Consider the following 20,130-nt stretch of genomic DNA (forward strand, 5'->3'; position numbering starts at 1 on the left):
CTTGGATCACAAGCCCACATATATAAGAATGAATGATTTACACAATCAACCCATATATTTAATTAGTCTCCTTTTGATCACTTAATTAATTCCAAATTAATTCTTGATCAATACTAATTAAATAACCTTATTAATATATTAGAACTTATAATATATTAACCAACTTAAGTGTTATTTCTCTCATTATAGTCTATCCAAATGCATGATGCCATGCAACCCAAATGGACCATGTCGGGTCGGGTCAAGTCTTACCAATTATAGTTATGGACTTAGACATTAATCCAACAGTGGCCCCTCTGTGTAACATCCCAATTTTAAAGCCAAAAAAAAATTTCTTCTAATTAACTGACTCATAAAAACATTCATAAGAAAATACTGTGCCAACACATCAACCAATAAAACAATGTACCATGTCTGGAAGTCCAAGTCATAAATAACAACATGTCAGAGTACAATGCCAGAAAACTCTATGCGGAAATCATGTGTGTGTGTGATGCGCTGCTACACTGCCGGCTCCTTCCCCTTAGACAAAGAGGTACCTGAAACCAAAACTACAACTGTAAGCACAAAGCTTAGTGAGTCCCCCCATCATACCACATATCATACAATCACAAAGCATACATACTGTTGGACAATTCTGGGGTGCCCGACCTACCCTGTACGGCCATTCTGGGGTGCCGTCCTACCCGTGTCAAGCCATTCTGGGGTGCTGACCTACCCGTCGGTCCTAACAACCGACCCTCGGGGACTATTCCACCCCTACTGCTACTATCACATATATCATAACATAAACATACTATCAGACATATCTGGGGTGTCTGAACTACCCATCGGTCCTAACAACCGAACTTGGGGACTATTCCCCCTCCTACTACCACTATCACATATAACATATCTTGCCAGCATATAAACATATCATCACATACTGTCAGACATATCTGGGGTGCCTGACCTACCCTTCGGTCCTAACAACCGAACTCTACTACTATCACATATAACATATCATGCCAGCATATAACATATCAGGTAGTAGCAAACCTAGATGATATCACAAAGACAATCATCTAACATACAACTCCTACTGGTGGGCCGGCATTGTGGCCGTAGACCCACCGCTACTGGAAGGTAACTCACCTCAAACGAGTAGCTGCTGATAATCTGTGTGGCGAATCTCTGACTGCTGCTGCTCCGGAAGTCCTCCGGCTCTCAAAGACTGCAAATGATGAACCAAACTCGAATCCTTCAGTCCCCTCTTGATCCTTCTATGCTCTTCCTTCTTCCTTGAGGTCAAAATCCACAAAAATCACTCAAAAGCCTTAGATCTTGCACCAAAACACTTAGGGTTTGCTATGGAGGGTTTCTGGGAGCATAAAGGGGCGATGGAGGCTGTATAAGGTTGTTTAAATAGGGTACAAACCCTCAGATTAGGGTTTTGTCCAGTCAGAGCCTACTCGTCGAGTCCGGTACCCGACTCGACGAGTCCATCACTTAAATCCCGCGTCTCATCCCGCTTCTACTCGGCGAGTTGGTCCTTCAACTCGTCGAGTCCAAGGCCAAAAATGCACAAATACTTAAATAAAATACATACCAGGAACCAGGTGCTACACTCTGACTGCAATGAAAACATATCAGGTCTGATCCCTGAGTGATGGTAGCTGTACAATCTCTGCTGAAATGGCCAGTCCGGCCGTACTTGAAGCAGCCTGAATCACCACCACTACCGCTCCTGCACGTACCCTCATGTGTCCTGCCACACTTGCCACAACGGCTGCAGCTTTGGAAATCCCTCGATCTCGAATCTGACCCCTTGGGTCTCTTGCCTGAACCTGTGGCTACCTGAATCTCATCCGGCTTCCTCTTCCTGATCTGCTCCAGATCAATCTCCCTCTCCCTGGCCCGAGCTATCATGTCTTCCAACATCTTGCAGCTGGACCTGCTCACAAACTCCCTGATGTTAGCTCTCAACATCTCATGACATCGGGCCTTCTTCATTTCCTCATCCGCGACATACTGCGGAACAAGAAGAGCCCTCTCTCTGAACTTGGTGGTGATCTCCGCCACTGTCTCAGTAGTCTGCCTCAGATCCTGAAACTCTCGTGCTAACTGTTGCACCTCAATCATCAGTGCAAACTCGGCCCTGAACCGGGTCGAGAAATCACTCCATGTCATCGCGTCCAACTCGACATCATTACCAATGGCATGTCCAACCACCTCCCACCAATCTTGTGCTCTGTCTTTCAGAAGACAGGAGGCAAGTCGGCCCTTGTCCCCCTCGGGACACCGGCTCGTATGGAAAGTGTTGGCGACATCAGCCAACCATCTGCCGCTAGCAATGGGATCCCTAGCCCCGTGATAATCTGGTGCTTCGCAAGCTCTAAACTCTCGAAATGTCAGAGTACGCGCTCCTAGCATGGCTACCATCTCGGCACAGAAGGCTCCTAGCCCTCATCCAATATCTCCAGTATGCCCTCCTTGACCGTGCCAAAGATCACAGGAGTCTGATCAAGAATACTACGCGTAACCTCGGCTGATACAAACTCCCTCATCCGCTCCTCGAGCTGCTCGGTCCCTGAACCCGAGCCTGACCCCTTGTCGGCGCCTGAACCTCCCACTGGCCTCTCACGTAACATCACCATACTGCATGATTCATAACATAACTATCATCAATACTCATCACTGCTGAGGAATCTCACACTCACTACAAGTTCCCCGGTTTTATCTCAGCCCTCCTTGACTCGAGTACAGATCCTCTGCTTTCAGTAGTATGGCCCCCTACTACCTTCCACATCTATCCGTACTTTCCTCAATAATTGCCTCGACTCCACCAAGTCCCTTACTACTACTGCTCCCAGCACTATTCTTATCCTAGGCTTGCCCTAGGGTAACCTCCAACCCAAACTCAGTCCTCAGCTACTGAAGGTATCCTCATAATGCCAATTAGCCACTACCTGAATACCATTACATGTGACGAGGCTCAGATAATCCTTCGAGTAAAGGACTCGTCCCTACAACGGTTAGACTCAAACTAGAGCTGCGTAATAGGGCCAAATCTAGCACTCTGAGATTATTCGACCCTTGTCACATATGACTTAACGTATTCACCTAATGGCTAACTCCCATCACTCAGAGTCCCACAAAGCACAAAGCAAGTAGCATTCAGACGAAAGGGAAACTAACCACATAATCCAATCATACTGCTCTATCCTCTACTAAGGAATCTATACTAGCATGCAGTTCATAAGGCTCATACACATATAACAGGAACATAAGGTATCCTCCTAGATCCTTAGTCCTAATCTAGCATGCAATTCTAATAAGCATATCATAACATAACTTGTATGGGTATTTTGGGGTACTTACTTGAGCTCGGCTGATTGCATGCACCACACCCTTTTCTCTTTCTCAAAACTCTTTTCTCTTTTTAAGTTTCTTTTTCAAAAATTCTTTCCGAAAATGATTTTCTTTTGAAAACCTTATACCATTTCCTTAGTTTGAGTTCAGAAACAACTGAAAGCGTGCCCGAATCCCTCAAACCAAGGCTCTGATACCAACTTGTAACATCCCAAAAACATGGTCTGAAAATTTCGTTTAATTTAACAATAAAAAACCATAGTCGATACACATCATATAAAAATCATAAGCAATGTATCTCAAAATAATATAACAATTGTCAAGTATATCAGAGAATAAACATCCCAGGCTGAACAAATGGTGTGTGCACTGCAATTTTCCCGAGCTCCTCTTTGAAAACTGAGTACCTGAAACCAAAACTGAAAACTGTAAGCACAAAGCTTAGTGAGCTCCTCCAAACTAGCACATACCATACAATAACATATAAAGCACATACTGGGCCTTGCCCACTGCATCAGACCAAGGTTCGGAACTGACTTGGACCTTGCCCACTGCATCGGACTGAAGTCCGGAACTAACTAGGGCCTTGCCCACTGCATCGGACCGAAGTCCGGAACTGACTAGGGCCTTGCCCACTGCATCGGACCGAAGTCCGGAACTAACTAGGGTCTTGCCCACTGCATCGGACCGAAGTCCGGAACTAACTATGGCCTTGCCCACTGCATCGGACCGAAGTCCGGAACTGACTAGGGCCTTGCCCACTGCATCGGACCGAAGTCCGGAACTAACTAGGGCCTTGCCCACTACATCGGACCGAAGTCCGGAACTAACTATGGCCTTGCCCACTGCATCGGACCGAAGTCTGGAACTGACTAGGGCCTTGCCCACTGCATCGGACCGAAGTCCGAAACTGACTGAAAATAGCATAACATAATCATAACATATAACATAAACACATATACTACATACTGCATCGGACCACAGCCCGGACTAACTTGGGCCTTGCCCACTGCATCGGACCGGAGTCCGGAATAACTGAACATATCATATACATAAATTTGTAACATAAACATATAACTACTGCATCGGACCAAAGTCCGGAACACAAGGCAGATAACATAAACATGCATGAATCACAAAGACATCAAGCATACATACTACGTCTCGGGACCACCCCGGCATCGGACTGAAGTCCGGAAACATATAAACTACATCGGGCTAACCTCGGCATCGGACCAAAGTCCGGAACTACTAACATCTAAACAGGTCGACATTGTGGCCGTAGACCCGTTCCTACTGGAAGGACCTCATCGAATGAATGTCAGACCATGACTCGCCGAGTTGTATGAACAACTCGTCGAGTTCATCTTCATAACTAGGGAGATTGTCTTGGACTCGCCGAGTTCCTCCTTGAACTCGTCGAGTACTATGATCTTCATGCCCATTACGGACCCAGTCTGGCTGAATCCTTCACTAACTCCACTCACTGATCCGAATCATAACAGAAGGGTTTGGGTTTACGGCCCGACTCATCGACTCCATGAACGGACTCGTCCAGTCCACCTCGTGACATCTCTATTTTGTCGATTACAGTCCATTCCGACACTTCCAACTCATAGATCTGGACTCCTAATGCTAGCATTGCACGTAAAGTTGCTAACTTTACGTGCATGCAAGGTGCTATGAGGCTAGAGCAATTAATCCAAGTTACAATGAAGGACTAGGTCATGAAATGAGACCTTAGCTGGATAAAGCCAACAACTTTGAGCTTCTAAAGCTCAAGAGTGCCCAGATCTGTTGTCCAATCCATCCTCAAAGGCTTAATACCCGGATTCTACTTGGAAATGATCCAAGTGTGAAAAAAAGGTAAGCTAGAAAGGGGATCTATCAATTGAAAGCTCAAGGTTCAGACTTTTTACCTCCTAACAGTTTCCAAGTCGATATGGAGGCTGGATCTACTCTTCCTTCCTTGCTCCTTTCTCTCCAAGCTTCCAAGATGCACTCTAAAGGCCCTTAATCTTCTCAAAAGCTCAAACAATGGAGTTGAGTGGCTAGGGTTTTGGGTTCTGGACGAGAGAGGCTGTAAATGAACCCTAGGGAAGAGAATAAGATGCTTAAATAGGGCACCAAGTCCCGGAATTAGGGCTTCCTAACCCAGACCTGACTCGCCGAGTCCACTCTCCGACTCGTCGAGTCGGTCACTTAATCTTGCACCCGGATCCCGCTCCGACTCGTCGAGTTCTTCCTTGGACTCGACGAGTTGACCCCCTTTTGACTTAGGGTTTTCCTTCCTTTCTTGGCCTTTCTGATACTGGGTGTTACAATTTTACTCGATTCTAATGAAATTGTTAGTATTCTGCTTCCTTTTTTTACTTCCTTTGTTGTTTATCGGAATTAGTTTAGGATTTGTTTGAACTCTTGTTTCGAAAGTGTTTATTGTCTATAACCAAAATCATACAAGATAAGATACTAAGTTGATTGGTTTGTGGGATAGATAGATAATGATAATCATATGTTTTTCTAAGTTTCTAGATAAATTTATTAATCAACATGCCTTAGTTTCTAGATTGAAGATTTAAACAAAACGGGTCTTATGCAAGTATATCACGCCATATGTTATTGTACATTGCAAACATTTAGAAAACAAATAGTATCACATTGGTAGTCATATCACTTTCTATGATATCACAACTCACAAGAATTCTATCATTTTTGCATCAATTTAATCTTATGTTATTTAAATTAGCAAAGTCTTGGTTAAGCGTGCATCAATTGTTTACTATAATTTTTTGAATGCAGAGATGTGCATGGAAATATATATTTTATATTTGATGAAATTAAAGATAATGGTATTAGAGCCTCATCTTCTTACCCCTCCCATGAAATTGATGAATATTGGAATGATAGAGCAAAGGATGGTCTGCAACATATGGTTCTCATGCTGAAAAAGGTAAGCATCAAAACATAATATTAATAAAGGAAAGAACTTTTACAAATTGTTATAAATTGAAGATTTACTTTAAGCAAAATTAATGTGGATCAGTGCTGCATTTTTTAAAATTTCCTCTCTTCATAAGTTTTATAAATTAATATATATATATATATATATATATATATATATATATATATATATATTATGATTATACTTTATAAAGTGGCAGACCCATTTCGTTTCGAATTTTATAAGTTTTAAACATGATTTATCATTTTTGTGTTAATGGCTTATGTAGTGAAGTTCTCATTAGATAGGAGGACCGATAAAAATAGTAAATGGTTGAATCAAATGTAGTAAGTTTATATTTGGTACTTTAAGGAAATCAAATAAAAAGTTGCAAGTTGCTGTCAAGGGTTGAAATCGTAATATTCATTTGATAAAAAATATTTTGTCACATAATGATGTTGTTAATCCAAACAACTTTCAAAAGGTTAAAAAAAATTGTAATTGGTTTTCTGGTTCAAAAATAAGAAATTGTTGTTATGTTGTTATCACTAGAAAAGTAAAGTTTTTTGTTTAATTATAATTAAAAGACAAGTTTACTCTTTAAATGTACATTTATGTTTAGCCAAGACCAAAATATGAATAGATATGGAAGCTGTATAGACAAGACATGACTTTTATCCTTTGTAAGATATATATTTTTTCTGTTGTACGATCATATAATTGCAAATCAATGAAACCACTCCACTACCTTATGCTAATGTTATATTTGTTGTCAAATTTTACTATTTGTTACTTCGTAAATGATATGTATTTTGAAGCCATTTTCCTTTTTATGACCTTACATGATAATTTTTTCATATAATATGTTTTTGAAGTGTTTTTTTATTTATTAGTTTACTTTTTGGATGTTGTTTATAGGATCTACTTGCAGAAAAGATGGTTTTATTGTTCACAAAAGATGGAGATCGACACAATATCCTTCATGTCATGTATTACATGAGGTTACTTTTGATTACAACTGTTGATACATTTTTTTATATATAGTTTTCTAATTTGGAACTTCATTATCATTATAGATTTGTTTTTTAATTAATTTATTTTCAAATTTGTGAAGCTTTAATTGGTGTCATAAATAATAAAGAAATTTTCCAAAAAATATATATAATCACCCACTAACACACATATTCATGCTTATGATGCACCATATGTAAATTTTTACTATTTTAATGGTTAGTGTTTATAGTTTGTTATGATTAATTTCTAAGACTCATTTGTTATTTCTTATATTGGTTAATTTATTTATAGTGTAATCATAAAATACTAAGATATTAAAATACCGGTTTGGCAAACTGGGAAGGGATAGGTTCTGAAATTTAATGAACTGATATAACACACTGGTTCCTAATTGTAAATATTAAAAAATAACATCCTATTTTTACAAAAACTTAAAATAGCATTCTACTTTTAGCAATCATGTTTTGTGTATGCTTTTATTTAAATACATCTCAATTTGTTCTAACTTATATTCAACACTTTTTCTCATAAAGTTTCATTGACCTGAATATAGTTCCAAAAAAATTATTATAAACACTTCACAAATCGAGACGTACTTACAAATCTCGTCATGAAATGACTATAGAATTTTATATTTTTTTGAAACCCAACACGATTTGTGTGACATGTTTCTCATTTTTATTTTACTTAGTTTAGTGAAACTATAGTTTGGTATTGTGATAGATTTTTTGTTTCAATTCCATTTAAGTACATCTCAATCTTAAATTCTAATTTTGCTTTTTTTTTAAAGTCATTATCATTGGGATTTAACAGATTACAAGATGGCTATAAATAATCTTGGACCAAAATTGTCTACTAAACTCAAACAGGAAGATCTTGATAAACCTGAAAAATAATTAAATTCATAATTGGACTCTAAGAGAGGGAATGTGATTATGTTTCTGCAATAGTAGGTTTTTGATTTGGATCACCTCAATGTTTCTTATTGAAATATTTTTTTGAGTTTTTTCTGAGTTAATTGCAAGATATATACAAAGTATGTTGCTATTTTTTGAGTTAAATGCAAGAAATGTTCAAATTGTGTTACTTTTTTTGGGTAAATAGTTATCCTCATATAATTAGTTGCTTTGTGAAAGTTTGACACAGATTCTACTACATACACATGATAATATAAATGTCAGGGGTATCCAAATGAAAGTAATCAACATTTACTATCTATCTTGATTCTTGAATCTGGTTATATGTATTGTATGTTTCCAGATTCCATATAAAATTAATCCCATGCTACTTCAAGTAGAAGGCCAGAACAAATTTTTGACTTTAGTGTTTTGTGGAACTTATTAGTTTTTGGAAGCAACTACAAGTTTTTAACTTTTATGAGTTTGTGGAACTTAATGGTTTTTCATATATTGTGATGTTTATGTGGAACTTATTGGAAATATGGAATAATACTTATAACAACCTAGTACTTGAAGTGATCTACAAAAATATAGCAATTTATTTATTTATCTATAACTGCAAAGTACTGTCATTTTTCTAACATAAAATGCCAACATATTTATAATTTTTTAACCCCAAAGCAAAGTACTTATATCAGTTGTTATAATCTACTCCATATAACAGGTAAAATTTTAGTTATGTATACTCTTTTAATTTGTTCACATTCAATCAACAGATTCTAAACACACATCGGAATAAATGCTAAACATAATTGTGTACATATATTATAGATAGCTTAACGGAAAATCATATTTTTCTATATATTGTGTTGTTTGAAATATTATATTTTTCAAAAGAGAACTATATATTGTTACCGCTTATATAACTATATAACGAAAATAGTATTTTTTTTGATGTGTTACATGTAATTTTCGATATGACATGTTTTCTCAAATAACTTTGCCAAAAAAAATCTTAAAAAACTAATTTCTAAAAGGAAACATGTTAAATATGACATTATGCTTTAACATTACACAATTGCAAAAAATCATCTTAGTCTCCACATTTACAAAAATCTAACTAAAGTCAAAAAGCTTCCCTAAGCAATTTGGTTTTACGATGTTTGGTTCTTGAATTAGATTTTTGGAAAGAATTTACTGATTCGAAAGAAAAGGATTTGTCGAACGAAAAACAAATATGGACCGATCATTTAATTGAAATTTCCCTAATTATATAAAATTTAATCAATTAATCAGTTTCTAAAAATAACTTCTAAAAAATTATATGAGTTAGGTTAATGTTATGAACTGTCATTGTTGGGTTTTATATCAATTATAGCCTTATACTTTCACTTTTTTCATACAACAAAATTATGTTGTTTTTCCTTTCGTTTAATTCCGAAAAAAAAACTTAAGTGAAAATGAAAAATGACAGATAATTAAACTAAAAATACAAGTTATATGACGAGAAAGGTCGTCTAGCTAATAAAACAAAAAACGTTGTCTTCAAAGAGGTTTTTCAACGAGATTATAGATATTCATGCATTTCATTGTATTTTTTAGACATTCAATATAACCAATAACGCGAACTCTCTTTATATTACTTTATTTTTTATTTTTATATTTATTGGGTCGGCTTTTTATAACTTCATATGTATTTTTTTATACGTTCACTCGCGTTTTACACGGGTCATAATCTAGTTTGCCATTAGATGATAAATATCACTCACTTACAAAGATACATCAAAATGATACATTTGTTTTTCATTTTGTCGTTAACTTGCAAAATAGTCACAAAGCCAATAATACCGTTTATCCATGTCGGACCGTGCTACTTAGGTCAACGAGTACTTGAAGCACATCATAATAAAATTAGATGGAAATGTGATTTTAAGACAAAATATACGAAAGAGGAAAAATGTTTGAGAAATGGAAAATAGGCAACTTTGTCTTCACTGTTAAAAATGTAACGTAAGACATTACGTTTCTTCTTCTTGAATTTATCTTCACGTCTCTTTGATTCTCCTCCTTTTGATTTGTTGGACAAAGACATACGTTTTTTTTTCTTGATTTGACTATTAATTGTTTGCATATCAAACAGATGTTTGTTTTTTTATAAATTTATTGTAGATGCTTTTGTATAATTGAGAAAATTTCCTATAGGGAATATTAACAAACCAGGGCTCTAAAAGGTGCGTTATGGCAGCAACACGTGGCTATGCCGTCCTCAAAACTTTCATAGTGGTGATGTTTGGAGTAATCTTGCCAAAACACGTTATGGCGTGTGATTTTTTAAGGCATTTTTTCTATTTTGTTAATTTTTTGGTATTAGGTTTGATCACATTATCTCATTTTTTAAAAATATTACAAACAAACTAATTAACAAAAATGAAAACATTTTTTTTTAAATGACCATTTTGTTTTCATAACACCATGTTCCGGTCCATCCGAACTATTAAGTGGCAATGAGGTGTGTGTATGAGATGCGGGCATAAAGGAAGTATCGAATCTAACATCAAGGACATAATATACATTTCAGATTGACATCATGCATTCTTGAATATCATAACACACATTACGTACAACGTTTTCCAATACACAATTTTTTTTATTATTTCTTTATTTACATACACTTTACCAACCCATAATAGAATCTCTAAACAACTAAATATGAGTTTATCAAATCGAGTGCACGAAGAAAATTTTGCCAATATACCTCTTTATCATTATAATCTTCAAAGAACGAATATGAGAATTGTTACCCACATCAAGAAAGGTATGAATGACCGTTTTGAGTTTTCTTTGTTGCTCTCGGACAGCGGTAAAAAAAATACATTTGTAACACTTGTGTGTATGTGGTTACAGTTTGAAGCTTTTCCAGAAAACAATGCAATTTCAGCCAATAAAAATATTTAAAAAATTAATTAGGGTGTCCATATTGTAATATGGGGTGTCTTTTTAGCCAACCCATTTGATTAATATTATTGATTTTCTAATAATTTATAGATTTGAACATTTATAAGATGCATGCTACTCCTAATCGTCATAGGTTGTTCCCTCTGACCCTACCCCTAAAACCTACACCTAGCTTACGGTTTGGGCATGGGACAAAGTATCAAATCTTGGTCCTGATTTTTATGAGGCTAAAAAAATGTCATGGGGACGTTAATGATGTATATTTAATTACTAACTAGAAAAGGATACGCGGCTCCGCCGCTTTTGGACTATGTCATAGAAGTTAAATATCGGCAAACTTTAAAAGATGTGTCGAAAGTGTAAATCGCCACAAATAAAGGAGAAAACCGACAACCCCTAAAATTAGATGTCAAAAATGTAGAACCAAAAGAAAGAACATTGATGGAAAAAAACGAAAATTGTTGTGGCTATAATGTGAAAGTTGCCAAAATTGGAAAAATATGGTGGCAAAAGTCTAAAGGAGGTTTTTTGTGTTTTTTATGTGAAAATGTAAATGTTTTGACTGCAAGGTTGAAAAGTGTCAAAGTCACTAAAAATTTGTGGCAAATACATCAAAATGTAAAAGATTTGACTGCAATGATGAAAAGTGTCAAAATCACTAAAGATTTGTGGCAAAAATCTAAAGGCACAAAAACTTAATCAAAAATTAAAAATGTAAAAGTTTTCACTTCGACGACTAAAAATGTCAAATTCATCAAACATTTGTGGCAAAAACCTAAAGCTAAAAAGATTACTATTCATAAGGTCCCTTGGATTTAATATATATATATATATATATATATATATATATATATATATATATATATATATATATATATATATATATATATATATATATATATAATATGGTCAATTACACTTACATTGCACGTGATCATATATTCTTATATTCATGGGTATTGTTATTGGTATCAAAATGTGATCTATGAATAGGAAAGCTCGAGCAGTGGAATTTTTTTTTTCCGATGGACATACAAATCTTATAGAATGTATGATTTCAAATAAATATTATCTATGCATCCGTATGCAATCCTGACTCAACGTGATTGACTTGACAATATAAGACATGCATCGGCAATCCATTTCCCCTAATATTCATTTTAATAAAATGATCATTAATATTTCTGGTGTCATATACATGATATGTAATCACAACAACGCTCATTGAAGTCATTTGTGACATGATTGAATATATGTTTATGATAAAATGAGAGCTTAAATATTCCTAAGAAAAACACAAATCAAACTCATTCATTACGTGTAGGAGATTCATTGGAAAAATAAACAAAAAAACAACCTTTTTCCTTACTTATATGCATGTAAACGACCTCACCTTGTCGTCAGCTACTATCCCATAAAAGCCTCCCGTGTTTACTATAACACCCATGGACTCCAGATAACTTAAAGGAAGTTCACTTCCTTCAATGCATGTCAAAGAACGAGTCAATCTCGGAACAAAGACTTCATATGATTTTGTGAACTAGGTGATAAAATGTCCACCCACTATTGGACTTCCAGCTCTCGAGCTAACTGCCTCCCCCCCCCCACACACACACACACACACAATATTGAGCAAGGAAATAGGGGATGTTGCAACAAACTCCGAGAGCGATAATACTCCAAATGAAATGAAAATTGAGACTCATTACTTTATCGCCATGTTTTTGTGATTAATTGAGAATGTAACGAGACGGTGGATGAGACGATGGATAGGAGACCATATGACTTTATTGTGATACTCTCCAATGAAACACTCCATTTGCTATCGTTTTCCAAAACCCATGCCCATTTACCCCATGTGAGTAATCTCGTGCAGCCAAACTCAGAAATATGTCAAATGAAGGAGACATGGCTTCCTGTTCTTCGTATAATCCCATCCTCCATGCGAACTCAACTAGACTGAACTCTCGATAATGGCCACCAGTACGGAATACGAGTGTTCCCGTTAAATGTGGGTCCACGGTACTTGCTTCAAATGACACGATTGAGAAAAATTCAACACATAATTCTTTGTACATGGGCTCCTTAATTGAGACCGAATTCCTCCAATCGTTGCATGTTATCAAAACACAATTTTATTCAAACGTTTTTGTAAGATACAAGTTCATACTTTCCAAAATTTCGATTTCATTCAATTTTTCCTAGTCAATGTTTGGTGATACTACAAACTCACGGTTGTGAAGCCACCCCAACTTGTTGGTGTAATTGTTCAAAATTTCTCGTGGAAGGTCGTTCGGGAACTCGTAAAATGGGTGAAGATTTGACACATCGCCTCGGGACTGTGAAGCTGCCTTTCTAGGACCCATTTATCCTGTAAAATAATCAGCAAACAAAACAAAAATAGAAAACACAGCAATTAAGATTAAGAGAAAACGAATGAATATGTTTTCCAATTCTCACGTCGTGAGACTTATAGCTCACGTCGTGAGCTTGGTTCGTCGACAGAAGTGAAATCGGACAGTATTTCAGCCAAATCAAACCAAATTCTTTCATGGTGTTTTGTCTAACATTCAATCTAAACCTAATAATCATGCATGCAACACCAATTTCACAGTAAATCGGACAAATTTGACACCAAGAAATCTAAAAACGAACCCTAACTTCTAAATGCATAAAATTTGTAAAATTAAAGACTTTAGAGTATGAAAATAATACCTCTTATGTTGATTATGTAAGAAAACTGGAAGAAAGAGTCACTTGCAATTGAAAATCGAAGTGAAGGGAGACCGAAGGCAAAATCTTATGTCGTGAGTGGTTATTTAGGAGAGTGAAAGTCAATAGTTTTTAATTGTATACAAGTATTGGTCCCCTTTTAAAGTTCACTTCATGAGGGGTATACCTCATGTCATGAGTTTTGAACGAAAGACATGATCGGGACTTCTTTGATTACCTATGCCATGGGCTCTGATTAATTGACACAAACCATATTCTTTTTAAAAAAATTTAAAAATTAACCACTCACGATTTAGATCCCGCACTTGATTTTGAAGAATAGAAGATGAATAAATGACTTATCCTACAAATCAAATAATGCAAAACTAACTAAGCTAAAACGAAAGGGAAAATAAAATGCAAACCAAGCTCGGGTTGCCTCCCAAGAAGCGCTTCTTTTGATGGAGTCGTGAGCCAGACTCCTTCCCGCTCTACGTTGTTGTGGGTGAGAGTGGAATCTCCATTTTCTATTTCTGCTCCTTCCATCTTCTTTTGTAAGAGTGAACTTGCCTTATGTACGCTTTCTTCAAATTTTCTTTCTTTGTTGTTTTTTTGCGAGCATCGAGTTTTCTTTTGACTCCTTGGGATTTTTCATCATTCGAGCTCTTCTTTTTGTCTTCAGCGGGTTCTTTCTTGTCTATCTCCATATTCGCATGCTTGGTCTCTTTACTTGAAATAAACCCTTCATTTTCCTCCTCAACTTGAGCTATTAGTGTGGTAAAGGCAAAGACTTCAAAAACCATGGGAATCGAGGCTCTTGGATTAGTAAGCTTGACTTCCTCTTTTGGCTTAGGCTTTTCCCTTGTTTGGACTTCTTCTTCCATTAATTTTCCCAGCTCTTCCATCTCATTGTCCTCTTCCATAAAGAATACTTCATCTTATGCCTTCGAGTTGTTTAATTTAGCATCAACCCGGAATGTAATCTCTTCTTTCCCCACTCGTAATAAAAGCTTGGACTCTTGAATATCTTCTGAGGCTCTTGCGGTGTTAAGTAGTGGGGGTCCAATAATAATGGGCAAGTCTTCATCCTCTTTCATGTTAATGACCACAAAATCAACTAGAAATTTTTTTCCCAATTTTGACCAATAAGTCTTCTACTATGCCTCGAGGATATATCATCGAACAATTCGTCATATGGATTGCCATTCTTGTGGTCTTTAATTATGGAAGATCGAGCTTTTGGTAAAAAGAATAAGGCATTAAATTTATGCTAGCTCCAGAATCGGCTACTGCAAATGTCTTCGTGGCATTTCCAAATCCGCATGGTAACGTAAGGCGACCTGGATCTCCCATATTCGTTGGTATTCCTTCCATAATAACCGATGAACATTTTTCATTAAGAACAGCCTTGGATGTTTTTTCTAGTTGTTGGTGAGTGTTAAGAAGCGCTTGAAGGAATTTTGCATATTCGGGCATTTTAGCTAATGATTTCAATAAATGGGGTATTAATTGGATTACCCTTGACTTAATTGATAAACTTGTTATGCTCTTGCTCTAATGGATGTTCCCTTACTCAAGAAGGAAAAGGTAATGGAGGCTGGTACGGTTTAACAAAAGATATATTTTTGGACTTAGACTGGTCCCACGACGTGAGAGATGTCAGATCACGTCGTGAGAACTGGGCTCCAGTTTTCTCTTTTTCTTCGATCTTCGTCTTCTTTGGTTGTGGATCGGGCTACTCCAAAGCTTTATTTAAGATACTAAAATGTTTAGAATGAGGGTCTTCGCTAGTGGATATTGTCATGACGTGCAGTTGTGGTTTTGGATCAGAATTTTTAGTGGTAACCTTTCGTTTACTAGCTTAGTCAATTGCTTGATTTGAGTCTCGATATTGTTTATGGTGGCTATTTGATTTCTAATGGTAACATCAGTAGCATCGTGTCTTTTCTCAGAAGCTTCCATAAACCTATCGAGCGTTGACTCAAAGTTGGGTTTCTTTTCCGGTGATGGTTGTTCCTTTTGGTAGAAGCCTCATCCAGTTTTCCGATACTTCTCGTCTTTTTTCTTCTTGTATTCGTCATATGGAAACCATTCCTTTTTAGGAATTGTCCAATATTCATCAAATCGGTCACCACTAAAGTAGAAAACTTGTGCTTTTCGGTTTCAATTTTCATCTAAGTCACAATTTTTCGTTAAGTATGGTCCACTACAATTGTCACAACCGACTTGTATGACATGTATCGATTGACCCATTTTTATGATTCTTCTATCCATATTATCTAACGTTTCCATCACTGCTGCCAATTTTTCACTTACTCCATCTCTACTTCCTTTGCTTCTTGTAATGTCTTCTCGAGGGTTGTGGTACTCTCTCGAGTTCTTAGCCAATTCTTTTATTAATTCCTTGATTGTAGTTGGATCTTTCTTTGTCATTGGTCCTTGATAATCCAGGAGTTTCCTTGTGGTCACTTTCACCCCATCATAAAATATAGAAATCTCTTGTTGCATATTCAGGTCATGTTGACGACAATTTCTGAGCAACCCCTTATATTTATCCCAAGCTTCGTATAAAGACTCGTCATCGTTTTGTTGGAAATTGGCAATCTTCTTTTTAAGTTTGGCTATCTTCGAGGGAGGACTGAATTGATCGATTGTCACAACTAGGAATTCTAATGCTTTGTAAACATTTAACAAGGATAACATTGTAACTAAAACTTGAAAACATGTATGATGCTTATTCAATGACAACAAAATTCCATCAAACACTCTATACAAACACTCAAATAGTCAACAAAACGTTGGAAACCCTAGAAATCCTGGTTTAAGTCCAATATGGACTAGGATTTCCTTATTGGGCCTAATGGGCCAATAAACTTCCAATTTGACTATTTTGGGCTTAGAACTCTTAAATGGGCACTCATTGGACCCACTCTCATGAGACTTAACCTTTTTGGGCCTTATAAGTCTAAAATGGACTAGTTTACCTTTAATGGGCCTTATTGGGCCATAACAAATCCAATTAGCCTTAATGGACTCAAATCCATTCTTTTATGCAAGATTTGGGCCGTGAACTACTCTAAAGGCCCAATGGGCCGAAAACCATCAAATTGGGCCTCATATTATGGACTCAAGCACAAAAGGCCCAAGCCATTCTCTTCCTTCTCTCTCTCTCGGCCCAAGTAGGAAAAAAATGGAAAGATGTAAAAATGGGGAGGGTTGACTTTGGGAGGTGCCACCTCCTTATTGCACACCATGTACCCATGCATGGACCAACATGCATCTATAATGGTCACCTCACCCTCTCTCTCTCTCTTCTCCTTCTTCTACTCTCGGCCGAGGAAAATCAAACACACACACACACACATCTTCAAACTCTCATCCCAAACACTCTCAAGCACATCCTCTTCTTCATTCAAATTTTCGAGATCTTGGAACATTTCAAGGAGGTTCTTAGACAAGAATCATCATCCTAGGTAAGTTGATGCTTGGATCCATAATCTAGTCTCTTTATTTCATCAAGAATCTCTTCTAAACTCACACAAACTCATGATCATCATCCTAGAAAACTCTAAGTTCGAGATCCACCCAAGAAGGCTTGCTAGGATCAAACCCTTCCATTTCTTTCTTCAAAACCAACAACAACAAGAAGAAAAGGTGAGTTCATACCCCTCTATTTTCGGTTTTCATATGATTTATGGGGGAGAATAAAAGTTAAATGTGTAGATCTATGTGTATTTGTATGTTATGTGTGATTTCTTGTGTTTATGTGGTGAATATGTGCTAAAAATGAAAGATATTTCGAGATCTATAGTTCAAGAAGGAAAAATACGTGATTTATGATATCTTTCACTTAACATGTCAAGATAAACTACCATACAAGGTTTAAAATAAGCATACTACAACATAAAATTTGTTATTTTACTATTTTTGGTAAATAAACAAAAGATGGGGAAAAAGATATCATTCACGGTTTCTACAAGGATCAAAAGGTCAAAACAGCTAAAATAAGAGTTTTTATAAATTATGCTTTCTAAAGGACTAAAAATGTAAATTTTAGCCTAATGGGCTAAAATTTGGGCTTTTCGGCTATTTAGGCCCAAATATGCGAAAAATCAAATTTAAGGGGGCTGAAATGGAAAGTCTTTCTAAAAACAGGGGCTATAAACGTAAATGAACCTATTTCAGGGGTTAAAATGGCATTATTTAAAAAAAAGGACTAAAAATGCAAAGATTTTGGAATTTGGGTCAAAATTGCAAAAATTGCGAAAAGTGTGGATTTAAATGCAAATCTTTTAACTAAGGGGCTGAAACTATGCAAACTTAAATTTTGGGCTTAAAACATTATTTAAATGAGTGTTTGGGCCGAAAATGTCAAGAAACATAATCTAAGGACCTAAAATGTCACTTTTCATAAAAAGGGGTAAAAATTGTCATTTTTATAGAAAAGGTGTCACAATGGTTAAACTAAATGTTTTTGGGCAAATTAAACTACTATAACTTTTGATGGTAAAAATATCAAGTTTATAACGCATAGTTTTAAAAATATACATATATATATAATAAAAACTTCGTTATAAATCAAACGTTAAAATGTTTCGTTATTGCGAATAAACATTTAACATACCACGAATACCAACAATACGAACTTAAACTCGATAAAACATAAACGATTTGAAAGTTGGGCTCAAATACCTTCTATACGTGCTATTGGGCCCTTGTGGCCCAATATCATGTTTATTTGGGCCCGATATATTCACACATGTTTATTGGGCCTCCTGTGACCCAATTAAATGCCTAAGGGACCCTCAATGGCTTTTACATGCTATTCGGCTTCAGTGGCCCATTAGCATTGCTAGTAATGTCCAAATAAAACATATGTGAAATAGGCTAACGCGTCCTTCGTGTACTCGACAGCCTTAAATAACATACGTGAATAGTAGGGCCTCGTAGTCCTCTTCTCTTCGTCTATTAGGCTTACCTTCTATTCAAGTAAACAAAAATCAGGTCGTTAATCAAGGTTATTCAAATTCATTTGGATTAAGTGAGTAATAACGGACGACACCAATAAGTGTCAGTCGTAGTCTGTAGTTATAATCAAAGTCTCCTGGAGGGAGAGCGAGAGTTTGTGTATAGATCTATACGGGGGTGACTCCCCCACACCTAAGTTGTTCGCTACAGTTAGACTCGGCTAGTCTAGGGTGACAAAATCTTAAGATCAATTCCGGCGTTCACTAGAATGCCAAGACAGACGAACTAGTCATTATCATGCATGGTTATAACGACTCACATAGAGATCCAATACCATCTAAGTAATCATGGGAAATCATATTCATTCGTTGTGACGATACAATAATACAAAACGATCATATTATTTTATCGGAAAACATCGGGTTTTCCGGGGAAACAACATTATCCACTTGTGCTTTCAATAACTATAATGCAAGAATTTATCATGGGGAAACATATCATTTTTACACGTTTTGAAATCATTCACACATATACTTATGGATCATCACACCTTTTGTATAAACAATTGCCGTTTCAGAAAATATCGGATTTTCTGGGTTTTACAAACAATACAAAACATTTTCATATCAAACCTGCTTATGAACTCAACAACATTATATATGTTGACCGTTTTCAAAATAACTTGTATTCTCATATAACAGATAAGCTGAAGAACAATACCAAGTGTGTTAGGATGTTATGTTATGAAAACTCTCAAACAATTTATGCTATTGATATGTAATATATAGAGAATGTACTTGATGTGAACAAGGTCAGTTGTAATGTATTAATGCATGGTGATGTTTATGTTATGTTTCATGTATATTCATTGTGATGATATTTCAATTTAAGTCACGCGAGCCCTCGGACGTTTCCGCCGTCTGGTTCGGGGGTGTGACATCGATGAATGCTTCAACAAGGTTCGTCCATGTTCTGATCGTTCCTGGAGCAAGTGACCTCAACCAAATCTTGGCATCTCCGGTAAACTGGCATATCTAACCACACATTGATATGCAACTATAAACCCAGCAAGGGACTAAATAACTCTGAACAAAACAAATAAAATATACTAATAAACACCCTTACTTGTGCGACTTAGAAAAATGAACATAATAACAAATCAAAGAAGATGATTGGGAAAACCTGACATCCCGGTTGAACCAGGATTGTTCACAGTTGTATTAGGGATGAATGTAGCCTGATCAACTACATTTCTTCGTAGTACAACTATCACATGCCCTGGGACGATCA

General features: G+C 36.3%; 1 non-coding gene across 1 annotated transcript; it reads left to right on the forward strand.

Annotated features, from left to right (window-relative positions):
- Positions 1–16,384: 16,384 nt before the first annotated feature.
- Positions 16,385–16,491, forward strand: LOC145162003 (small nucleolar RNA R71). The gene has a single exon (XR_013738857.1). It is a non-coding gene; the product is annotated as a small nucleolar RNA R71 (small nucleolar RNA).
- Positions 16,492–20,130: the final 3,639 nt, after the last annotated feature.

The sequence above is a fragment of the Lactuca virosa genome, chromosome 2 (assembly GCF_052849685.1).
Source record: "Lactuca virosa cultivar CGN04683 chromosome 2, Lactuca_virosa_CGN04683_v6, whole genome shotgun sequence".
Taxonomy (NCBI): Eukaryota; Viridiplantae; Streptophyta; class Magnoliopsida; order Asterales; family Asteraceae; genus Lactuca; species Lactuca virosa.